Genomic DNA, 12,386 nt, shown 5'->3' with positions numbered 1-12,386 from the left:
GTGCTCCATGCAATACGTGCCCTCCTTAATACCCATCACCGGCCTATCCCATTCCCCCACCCCCCTCCCCTCTGAAGCCCTCAGTTTGTTTCCCAGAGTCCATAGTCTCTCGTGGTTCTTTCCCCCTTCTGTTTACCCTCCCCTTCATTCTTCCCTTCCTTCTCCTACCGATCTCCCTGCTATACCTTATGTTCCATAAATGAGAGAAACCATATGATAATTGTCTTTCTCTGCTTGACTTATTTCACTTAGCATAATCTCCTCCAGTCCTGTCCATGTTGCTGCAAATGTTGGGTAATCGTTCTTTCTGATGGCTGAGTAATATTCCATTGTATACATAGACCACGTCTTCTTTATCCATTCATCTGTTGAAGGACTCTCGGCTCCTTCCAGAGGTTAGCTATGTGGACAGTGCTGCTATGAACATTGGGGTGCATATGGCCCTTCTCTTCATTACGTCTGTATCTTTGGGGTAAATACCCAGTAGTGCAATTGCTGGGTCATAGGGTAGCTCTATTTTTAACTTTTTGAGGAACCTCCATACTGTTTTCCAAAGTGGCTGTACCAACTTGCATTCCCACCAACAGTGTAAGAGGGTTCCCCTTTTCCACATCCTCTCCAACATTTGTTGTTTCCTGCCTTATCAATTTTTGCCGTTCTAACTGGCGTAAAGTGGTATCTCAATGTGGTTTTGATTTGAATTTCCCTGATGGCTAATGATTTTGAACATTTTTTCATGTGTCTGTTAGCCATTTGTATGTCTTCATTGGAAAAGTGTCTGTTCATATCTTCTGCCCATTTTTTGATTTGATGATTTGTTTCTCGTGTATTGAGTTTGAGAAGTTCTTTATAGATCTTGGATACCAGCCTTTTATCTGCAGTGTCATTTGAAAATATCTTCTCCCATTCTATAAATCTTAGATATTTATAGAAATCTTTTGATACGTCCCCTCAAACACTCCAGAGGAATTAAAACACAAATGAATTGGAGGACAGGGTTTCGGAATGACAATATTAAAAGTCAGCCACGAGGGCAAAAGGGTTCCTCACATACTCGAATTGTCTACATCAGTAGATCTCTCCAGAAGGCCAATGCAACCATTGCTAGTACATTTGGTGTAAGTTTTGAAAACACATAGTGTTTTTTTACTTCATAGAGTTTCTGTTTTATACACTGACTTTTCTGATTCTTACAACAATATTTCATGATCTTTCCCATGTTGAATTTAAAGAAATTTGGTTTCACAATATATTTGCCTGAATACGTGATTAAAAATTTTTAAATGTAATTAAATCATGTATTTTCCTTCTATGGTATGAAGCAGCACATAACGATTTGTTTCTCAATTTCATTATTAAGTTGACCAGTGGTTTGGTGATTATATTGACAAAATAAATGACAAAAAGAATCCCACTGAGTATTTCTGAGTCTTTACTTTTTTTTCCTTAAAAAGAAAACACAAAACACCACAATAATTGTTAGCATAATCTAGACTTTCAATTGAAATACAGTTCAGTTGGAATAGATTTCTTTCTATATGACTAAGATAAAGTTTCTTTTTTCTTCTCTTATCATGTCAAATGAAAATAGCTATGCACATTTTTAGCAAATTTCAAGAGAAGTTTTGGTATGGCCTGAAAAATATGGGCCATACAAAAAATTCATAGGAGCGTGCCTTATTGATAAACATTTTGAGAACAGCTAAAACGGAGTGATGGTTTTTACCTAAATTGACGGTATAATTGGGATAATCTGATCAAAAATATATACCTAATATACAGCTGACCAAATATATCTATATTTAACTATATGTCTGTATCAACATATGTATCTATAAATTATTCATTTTCTGTTATTTTTCATGGTCCAGGAAGACAACTGCCTGTTCCCGTACTCAAGTCATTTTCTGTTTGTTTAAATGGCTTTAATTTTCCTTTTAGCACTTATCATTTCCTGACCTTATAATGTATGTTTATTTTTTAAAAATTTTTTCCTAAATCTCCAAAGTATGGAACAGAGCCTAGCATTTAATATGCATTGAGTGAATATTTGTTGAATAAATAAAGATGGGGAGAGAGTAAACTAGCATTGCTTTAAAATCTTAGCTCCAAATAAAAAGCCTCAAGGGAAGCAGGAATTATAGGTGTTTATGTACCATTGAGCTTTTTTCATATTCTCAATTCTGCTTAGTTGTTTTCTTGGGGAATTAACTGTAATGATGATTAATGGTTCCTTTATGAAATGCTGCATGGGAGGATAGTCCAAAATGAGTGAGACTACTGATATTACATAAAATAATATTTTGTAATATTTTAACCATGAATTGCCTCTAAAGGCAATATTGAAAATAATGGAATAATTACAATTTTTGGTCCTAGATAAAACTAGATTGAAATCTTAATTAACTTTATGTCAATATGGCCAAAAAATAAATAAAAAGAGCAGCCAGCCTCCATTTTTATGATAGAAGTGAAGAGAAAAAGGAGTCTAAAAATGAGATTTTTTTTTTTGGCCAGAAAATATTATGTCTGGAGGAATTTGAAAAGAAATGCAGTGTTAGCTTGCTTTTTTTTTTCTTTTTTATATATATGAATTGTCCATGATAAGCTCTAAGTGGAAAGGAGAGAAAGCTGGCCATGAAACTCTTCATGTCTGTAACACTTGTCTTCTTAGAACATGGAAAATGATAGAAAAACATTTAAAAGGCTTTTAAATAATGAAATAAGTGAGAAAGAAACATGGGGCCCCTGTCGAAAGTAAGATTATAATAGGAAATGAGGAGTGTGTACAAATGTGTTTATATTTGGAAGTTTGATGAGTTCTTAGTACCTGACTGTTCTTCATTCCAGCTGTCCATTAGAGTCCATGTGTGTGATATTCACAGGGAGGGTTTTAGGTATGGTGTGCTTGAATTATAGCAATAAATGTAACTTTTTATTTTTTATTCTTTTGGCATTGCGGAAAGGCAATTTAGAGCCTAGATCTTTTCTATTTAAAAAACAAACAAAGGAGAGGCATCTGGGTGGCACAGCGGTAAGCGTCTGCCTTCGGCTCAGGGCGTGATCCCGGCGTTCTGGGATCGAGCCCCACATCAGGCTCCTCTGCTATGAGCCTGCTTCTTCCTCTCCCACTCCCCTTGCTTGTGTTCCCTCTCTTGCTGGCTGTCTCTATCTCTGTCCAATAAATAAATAAAATCTTTAAAAAAAAACCAAAGGAACAGCACATTTAGACAATTTCAGATATGACTTATCAGAGGATGGCTTTAACACATTGTTTTTATGGTGGTTTCTTCCTTTGGAGAAACATAGTGAAAACTCTTATTTTGATATGGGGCAAGAGGAGGGAGAAATTTCAAGACCGAACATACCAAAAAATGTTGAGATTCCATTGAAATCAGTGCCAAGCCCCTGACTCCAACAGGCAGAAGGAGGGTAATGGGCCTGTAGACATCAGGGAGGAGGCAGGAGCAAACATCGCCTGTTTTCCAATTCAATATTCAGAGAATTAACTATTTTACATAAATAATTTTTCCAGTATTTAATTTAACTTAATTTTATTTTATTTTTTATTTTTTTTTTAAAGATTTTATTTATTTATTTGACAGAGATAGAGACAGCCAGCGAAAGAGGGAACACAAGCAGGGGGAGTGGGAGAGGAAGAAGCAGGCTCATAGTGGAGGAGCCTGATGTGGGGCTCGATCCCAGAACGCTGGGATCACGCCCTGAGCCGAAGGCAGACACTTAACCGCTGTGCCACCCAGGCACCCCTAGTATTTAATTTTAAATCTCAAACATTTTTCCTAATGTTTTAACTAGAGTTTGTAAAAGTCTGCAAAAAATTAGGACGCCTTTTTCCAAACTGTGCTATAATAAAACCCAGTGTTTTCAGAAATATTTAAAGGATCACACAAAGAAAACATGGCTTCATGGTCAGAGAGCTTAGAGAAATACCGCACATGCCATTTTTACTGCACGTGTTAGAGGATAACAGTGGCTCCAAGAAGTCGCAGAAAGGAAATTGGCTTAACTTTATTTAATTTCATATTTTTAAAATACATTTGATTATAGAACTCATTTTTGTAGAAAACATTTTGGAAGATACTAATTTTTAAAGGAGCACAGTTGGGGAATTAAAGCCATCCTTATTAATAATCCTTTATTACAGTGCTTCTCAAACTTTAATATGCATATGAATCTCCTAGGAAACCTGGTAGCGCGAGCGCATATTCTGCTTCTGCGTTTGTTGGAGGAGGGAATGAGCTTCTCCATTTCTAACCAGGTCCCTGGTGATGCCCAGCCTGCCCGTCTTGAGTCCATACTTTGAAAAGCAAGGTTCTGTGGCACGATGGTTCTTTAGTTCCACAGAGATTATTGAGACAGGGAAAGATGTAAAGCCACTTTTAAGTTAGGGACTTCAGCCTCTTAGGCTAATGAGGTGAAACAAATCATTAGGATGGAATCTTTTAATTTCAGCCTTGATTAGCACCAGGATTACAAAGCGAAGGTAAGAGAGAAGCTAGAGCCCCTCTCATGTAGAAATTAACAAAAAGAGCACGTGAAGAGGAGTGTGTGTGTTCCACAGCTCTAAGACCACTGTCCTCTAGACCAGACATGTGAAAAGGGAGATGTGGAAAGAGAGGATTCCTCATAGGGCTGGTTTAGCAGGCTGATGGTTCTGTTCTATTCCTTCTCTCTCCCTCTCTCTCTCTCTCTCTGTCTCTGTCTTTCCTTTTCTTTCTCTTCTTTCTTGTTTGGTTCCTTTATTGTCCCCTCTTTCTTCTTTTTTGTTTTTTGAGATGTTACTCAGATTCTTGTAATCTTAGTTGTAGAAAAAACCAAAAACTTTATACACGCATATCTGGAAATATGTACAGATTGTATTACTGTACATTAATCTATATCAATAAAGAAATTGTGAATTACTTTGATATTTGTTCATTGCTTTAGGGAATTTTTTTTTACATTATCGATTTCACGTATGGAGGGAGGAATGAAGAGAACATAATATGTATCTTAAAAAGAATAAGTTGTTTTGGGTGTGTATGAGTGTATTCTCATTCAAGTGCTGAATAAAATCATGATACTGTGCATTAAGCACAAACACAAAAATAAGGACACGCAGGGCCAAGACTTACTTTTGTCCTTTTGGAAAAGTTGTATACTTGCTTTTTTTTTTTTTTTTTGACAAGGCAACTTTCTGCCTCTGGAACTGTCACCTCCTTGCGAGCTAATATTATGATGTCTATTCTGTCTGATTGGCCGTAGTGTTGGTGACAATTTATTTAGCATTTACTGTGAATCAGAAATCATGCTGGTATTTTATGTATAGTAATTTACATGGGGCTTACCTGTCCCCAAGGTTTGATGTAGGCATTTTTATTCCTATTGATATGAGTAAAATGAGGTTTGCCGTATGTTAGCAAGTCTAAGCCATACCTAGGTCATACAGAGTAGTGAAACCAGACTTTGAACCTAGTGAGCTAACAGGGCTTGTACTTGTAGCAACTATAACAAAGGAGAGTATAAACATTTGATATCTGCAAGGAGTCTGCTTCATCCTGCAAGTGAAATGTAAATTTGGTGGGGATTTGTTCTCTATTTACAATACTATTGCAAACATTATACCATAGTTCTTCCTTTGCCCATTATTTACAATAACTTCAATTTAATATCATCTCAAGAGGTCACATTAAACTATACAGAATCCCCAAGATTAAAGAAAAATATGCTTTGATTTTATTTCTAATTCTTTTTGGGGGATGAGAATTTGAACTATTCTGAGTTTTATGGGTATCCTATATATGCTCGTGGACATAAAATTAATTCCCTGTGTCTCAAGGGTAGCACAGACATAAAAAGGCCAATTACAGTTTTATGAATAGGAAATATAAGATCTGGGGCTTCGATTTTCTCTATTGTTGCATTCTAAATAAAAGCGCTATTTCTAGGGAATACTTACATCCTTTCTGACACAGAACAACTAGGAACTTTCATTAGAGAAAAATCAAAGCAGATGCAATGTGAGTCCCCATATAGTGCAAGTAATGTTAAAATAGATTCCAAACTGGTGTCTTGTTTTGATGAAAACTCAGAAGACAATTTGGAGACTGTTTGTCAGACTCCAGAGACTGAGGCACAGATGGAGTTCTGAATTAAGTGACTTTGTATTTTGAGATTTGAAATGAGCCCTAGTCCCAAATGTATATTTCAATGATTGTGAACTAATTGGATGTGGTAATTGATTATTAAAGGGTTTACATTCTTAAAATTGTGAGGTTCATAAGTAGTCATTTAAACATTTGTAACAAGATTAAAGATGTAAACTTTATCTCCAGATTAATATATGTAGACAGAATTGAATGAACCATATTTTGGTTTGAGGGGTCACAGAATATTCTGGATTAGTGAACTTTCCATAAAGCCAAAGAAAATTCCTTGAGATATCAAAAATTCAAATTTTAGCTAGTTTAATATGGACAACAAAAAAATGTACTTCTTGCTTTCCTGTTGCACCAAGCAGTTTTGAAATGAATGCTATTTAGACGTGTTTTGGTTGACCAAAAATATCCCGAATGCTAATTCATTCAACAAATACTGATTTCGTAAAGACATAATGCATACCTACAAGGTGCCAGCCTCTGTTCTCGGTTTTGTCAGCACAAAACACATGTCTGCCTTTGGGGAGAGAAAAGCAACCTACCTAATGTGTATAAAAGTGGCCTGTATTGAAGACTAAGAAATATGGAGGGCCAAGGAATCTAGAGGTCTCGGTTTTATATAGGGTGGTCAGGAGAGGCCTTACTGAGCGAGTGGTATTTGAGGGAGTGGGCCATACACTGTCTAGGAGACGAGCATCTGAAGCAGAAGGAATTGCAAAGGCTCTGAGGCAGGAGCATACCCAGCTTGATCATGGCAAGCACACCGTCGTGGCTGGAGAGGGGACGCGGCAGCAGACGGTATTGGGAGATAATTAGGACCTCTCTCATGAGAATTAGGTCATGATCCACGTTTGTGATCAAGTCCTCACTCCCATGTACAAGACGGAGGGAGGCACTGCGTTTTGCTAAAATGTGAATCTTGGTTGCTTTAAACTTACTCCTTGTGCATACTCATGAATACTGTAATCGTGGACAAGAACATGTGCTCACAACTGGCCATGCAGAGGGGTCAGGTGTGGCGGAGATTGACTGAGGATTGAGAGGGTCGGGAAGGGACCAGAGCAAGACCACCAGGCTGTGCTTCATCAAGGGTGCGCTGACACTGAGGCAGCGAATGAAGAGCAGCCCCACCCAGGTTACATCTCCCTTTGCAGAAGCAGGGAACATTTTCTCCTTTCTTACGCGGCACAACCCACAAGAGCATCACACTCGCTGCCCTTTGTCACTCACTCCGTCTCTCCTTCTACCAATCACTGCAATTACCAGACTTCCCTAATTCAGGCTGAAGTCCTACCGTAGGGCCGTGGGAGAGTAGGCATCTCCATTTTTCTTTCCCACTTTTGTTTTTTTTCGTAAAGGAACGTGTGTCAAAGATTTTATTCAACTCATTAATTAATGAGACATCCGGTAGGTGTTACAACTGGTTCAGAGAGCTCGAGTACCACACAGTTATAGACAAATAGGGAATGCAGAAACGAATTTATCCTCACTTCTGATTCTTGTGGTTAAGCAGGTACCTCTAAAACCAAAGAGAAACTTTGTATTTCCTGTGCCAAAATAACTTGGTGTAAATAAACTATATTTTCCTAGATTCTACCTTGACTGCTAATATCCCTCTTTTCTGTTCTAGAAGAACAAAGACCCTCTTACATCTCCTTGGTGATTATAGCTCCCTTTTTACAAACCATTCTTTTTCAAATAACTATAGGACCAGCTCAAGACTGTCTGAAGACAGTCAAGTACTGTACAAACACTGTGTTCCTATATCTACACAATGTCCCCATGGGGTGAATGCTGCCAACACTCTCCTACTTTTACAGATCAGGAAAGCAGGACTCCCCGGGGCCCATATGTTGGCCTAAGTCCTGGCAGGTGCACATCTTCAAATGGAGTCTGCACTGCAAACCTTCCTAAGGTCTATTCTACATCCTCAGAAATGCCCTCCTCAGCAGTTAAGGTTTATGGGATCTGCGGAACATCCACATTTTATACCAGTATCCTCTGAACACCTGGCCAAAGAGGCTTGGGCTGAAGTTGATGAGGTGGGCCAGGCTAGGAGGAGTAGAGAAATGCTAAGAACGTGGTTCCCGGCTGTGCCTTTTTGGTCTTGAAACTATTCGGAGAATTGGAAATATAAGGTAAGGCAGGAAGGAACTTACAAAGATGAGTTAACAAGTTTGATTTGATTCTGTAAACTGTAGAGAATTGAACAGGCTTTCAGGAGGAAAGTGACCTTGTTCATTAGCATAAATTGCAAATACGTTAATATTGGAGCTCCCATTCTAATTAAGATGGGAAACAGAACAGTGGCAGGCTGATGACATTGGGCATATGAGGCATTCTGTTTTATTGTGTGTAGAAATAGGCTCAGTGATGGCCAGTTAGTTTATGATAGAAACTGATTAGGTCTCACATTTCTTGGCTATGCATATTTGTTCTTTCTCCATTTCATTGTAATGAAACGAAATGTATTTAGATTTCCCATAAATGAAGATGATGAAATTATGATACGTTCAATTCACATTTTTTTTCTTTCTTTCTTTCTTTTTTTTTTAAACTGTGGAACACCTCACAAATTTGCATGTCAAATTTCTTGCACAGGGGTCATGCTAACCTACTCTGTCATTCCAATTTTAGTATATGTGCTGCGGAAGTGAGCACTCACAGTTTTTTTTAATGATAAGTTAATTCCATAGATCTACAAAGAAATGCTTCTTTTCTTCCCCATTCCTTCCCTAAATTCTGTTGTTATTTAGGAGAACAGAGGGAGTGCACCTGCACACACACACACATACGTATACATGCCGCACAAATTAGACGTTGCCAACTACCAGATGGGGAGAGAACCCTGAACTCACAAATTGGAAATTTCTTCCATGTCCTAATGCACAGGTTAGAATAACATTTTATTTTATTTTATTATTTTATTTTATTCAGGCTCAATTTATTTAAAATATATTTACTTATACATAGGTTAATTTATACATAAGTAAATTTGTACATAGGTTATATTTAATTTACCATTGAGTGTCTGTGTGTTTCCAAAACGTGAAAATTGGTTTAATAATATGCCCCAGAAGGGAATTATGTGTTCTGGACACATCTTTTCCAAAGCATATTTTATATGCCTTCAACCAACTTTACTACCTAAAAATCACAGTTCCTAAGGCCTAGATGACTTTATCAGATAACATCAGTGTAGTTAAGTACTGTACCATACAAATTAGTTTTAAAATTTTTATAAATGATTTATTGGTTGTTAGCTGTCATTTAAGGGAAATAATTATAACTTCCATTTTAAATTTTTTGATAGTTTTATAAGCTTTCTATTGCTGCTGGAACAAATTTGTGCAAATCTAGTGGCTTCATGCAGTGTGACAGTCCTGGAGGCCAGAAATCTGACATGGTCTTCTGGGGCTACCATTACAGGTTGTGTTCCTTCAGTAGTCTCGAGGGAAGAATCTCTTGCGGCCTTTTCCAGCTTCTAGAGGCTGCTTGCATTCCTTGGTTCCTGACCACAGCAACCCAAGCTCTGCTTCCATCATCACAACTCCTCTGACTCTTGGACTCCTACTTTTTTTCCGCCCCCTTATGAAGACCCATGGGAGGGGTAGATTACATTGGGCCCATGTAGATAATCCAGGTTAATCTTTTCACTACAAAGTTCTTAACTTAATCCCATCTGCAAAGTCCCTTTTTGCCTGTAAGGTAACATACTCATGGGTTTTGGGGATTCAGATATGGAAATCTGTGGAGAGAAGGGAAGCTTTATTCTCTTTCCTGCAGTAGTGTTCTTTTTTCTCTTTTTATCATTTGTTGTACAAACCTTTATCTGTAAGTTTGGAAAAAAATATTCTGCACCAATATAATAGGAATTAATTTTCTTCTGATATGTTTTTTATGCAACTATATAATAATATTTTTAAAGATTTATTTATTTTAGAGAAAGAGAGAGAGAGAGCATACAAGTGGGGAGAGGGACAGAGGAAGAGGAGGAGAATCTCAAGCAGACGCCCCACTGAGCGCAGAGCCCAGATGCAGGACTCCATCTCACGACCCTGAGACCATGACCTGAGCTGACTCGACAGTCGGATGCTTAACTGACTGAGCCACCCAGGCGCCCCAATATATAACAATATGTTTAATTAAAAAGAAAGCTAGTGGTTCCATGCCATGCAAATTAAATTTGAATGATGCATGAATTTTGAGTTGCTAATTTTCATTTGCTTGTTTTTTCATTCCATTACCATAATTTATGTAGTTTTTAAGACATAAAATACAGCAATTTAGCTACTTTATTGTTTAAAATGATGACAATGTTCTTGAGTTCATACCCTCTCCAACCCAGATGAAGAGGGGTATAATGCTAGATCAAATCTAATAAAACAGTTCCTAATTTGATTAACCTCAATTACCTAATATAAATTGATGCTTTTTCCAAATGCCCTATTGAGATTTCTTCCCATGATTGATTAAAGTTGACCACCAGTTCTTTCCCATCCTTCCCGTTGAGGTGGGAAGTCCATGGCCTCTTTCTCTGAAACTGGGTGACTGGCTTTTTCAAATTGAATGGAATAGAAATGATGCCAAGGGACTTCATGTCTGGGTGTCAAGAGATTCATGGTTTCCATTACCCCCGTCTTGGACCACTCCCTCCATGTGACAAGTGAATCTTGGGTCGGGTCCTTTGGCATGGCCAGAAGACATCTATATTGGTTTCAGCAGCTAGCAGAGGATCTTTAGGGTTTTTTTTATTTTTAAACTTTGTTATTTTAAGTTGTTTTAGGTTCACAGAAAAAAATTGAGTGGAAAGTACAGAGAGTTTCCATACACCCTCTGTCCCCCAACATGTACAGCCTCCCCCGCTATCAACATCTGGCTCCAAATAGCACACTTGTTACAACCGATGAGCCTGCATTGAAATGTCATAATCACCAAAAGTCCGTAGTTTACTTTAGGGCGAGGTTTTAGATGTTTATTCTTTCTTCACTGCAGGGATAGAAACAAACGTTTAGGTCTTCTGTTATCCCAGTTAGAAAACTCTGGACTCTGGGACTTTGCAATTTCTTGTGCTCTATCATGTTTTCTAATTACCTAGCCCCTCTTTACTTTTGTTCATGAACCTTTGAATTTTTTTATTCCCTTCTCATAAAACCTTATATTTTATGTAAGAATACTTGACCTTTGGTGCATGTGCTTTTTACTAAACTGCATTCTACTCCTTCGCTCTTCAGAAGTAAGCAACAATCATGCAAGGATTACTTATTATTTGGCTATAACTTCTCAGAATTTGTTCACATTTATATCATCTAAATTGCCTCAGATGAGAAGACACAAAAAATAGTCTCAATAATGAGGTATATCTGGAGGGTAAATAAGAAGATTCAAAGTCATTGCAGAAAGATCATCAATGCATTTACTACTTTAGCTAAAAAGAAAATAAACATCAGTACAAATTAAGCTCCCCAAAGGCAAACTATTGTTTATAAGTTAAAGACATATGTGTAGACATATCTTTCTGAATGCCTATGCTCTAATATTATTTTATATAAAAGGACATATACTATACATGTTTTTGCTTGTAACATTCTTTATTCACACAATAATATATGATTGAGATTTTTCCATGTCAGATTATAATATCTTTTATAACTACTGTGCAGTGTTCATTTAAAAAGGTATACCTGCATTTATGTAGCCATGATAGATTGTTAAGATATTTTCATATTTTCATTGTTATAAGTAATATTTAGATGAACGTCTTCTTAACTATAAATTTGTTTACTACTAAAGTATATATAAAATACATTCCCTCTTTTGCATAGAGATATAAAGATTAAAGAAAGTTGGTATAAGTTGCCCACTTTACACATAGGAATTTTTCACATTTATCTTAGATCTCATTTTTGGGGAGATTTCATCATTTTAATATTATAAATATATTTGGTATAGGTAGATAGTAAATAGACCGATAGATTGATAGATTTAATAGATTGATAGATTGAGCCATAGAAGAAAATAATTTTCGAGTGATTTTTCAGGTCTAATTTATATTCCCCAATTCTATCATATACTGTCCTTTATAAGAATCAAATATACCTGCAATAGTAAAATAAGAAAGAACTGATAGATTTTTATGGAATTGTAAATACATGAATTATTGATTCAAATGTAGTTATTGTAGTAATAGTAGTTGTCCTTTGTGTTGAATCTAATTCATTCTATCTT

At 36.8% G+C, this 12,386-nt stretch overlaps 1 protein-coding gene and 1 non-coding gene across 2 annotated transcripts in view; one reads left to right on the top strand and one right to left on the bottom strand.

Annotated features, from left to right (window-relative positions):
• Positions 1-12,386, top strand: part of GPC5 (glypican 5) — a 655,903-nt gene that overhangs the window by 557,189 nt on the left and 86,328 nt on the right. The window lies entirely within an intron of this gene.
• On the bottom strand, positions 8,712-8,819 carry LOC113251593 (U6 spliceosomal RNA). Its single transcript, XR_003314564.1, has one exon. It is a non-coding gene; the product is annotated as a U6 spliceosomal RNA (small nuclear RNA).

Source organism: Ursus arctos, unplaced genomic scaffold (assembly GCF_023065955.2).
Source record: "Ursus arctos isolate Adak ecotype North America unplaced genomic scaffold, UrsArc2.0 scaffold_10, whole genome shotgun sequence".
Taxonomy (NCBI): domain Eukaryota; kingdom Metazoa; phylum Chordata; class Mammalia; order Carnivora; family Ursidae; genus Ursus; species Ursus arctos.
The sequence above is the reverse complement of the archived record's forward strand: the minus strand, read 5'-3'. Positions and strand labels throughout refer to the sequence as shown.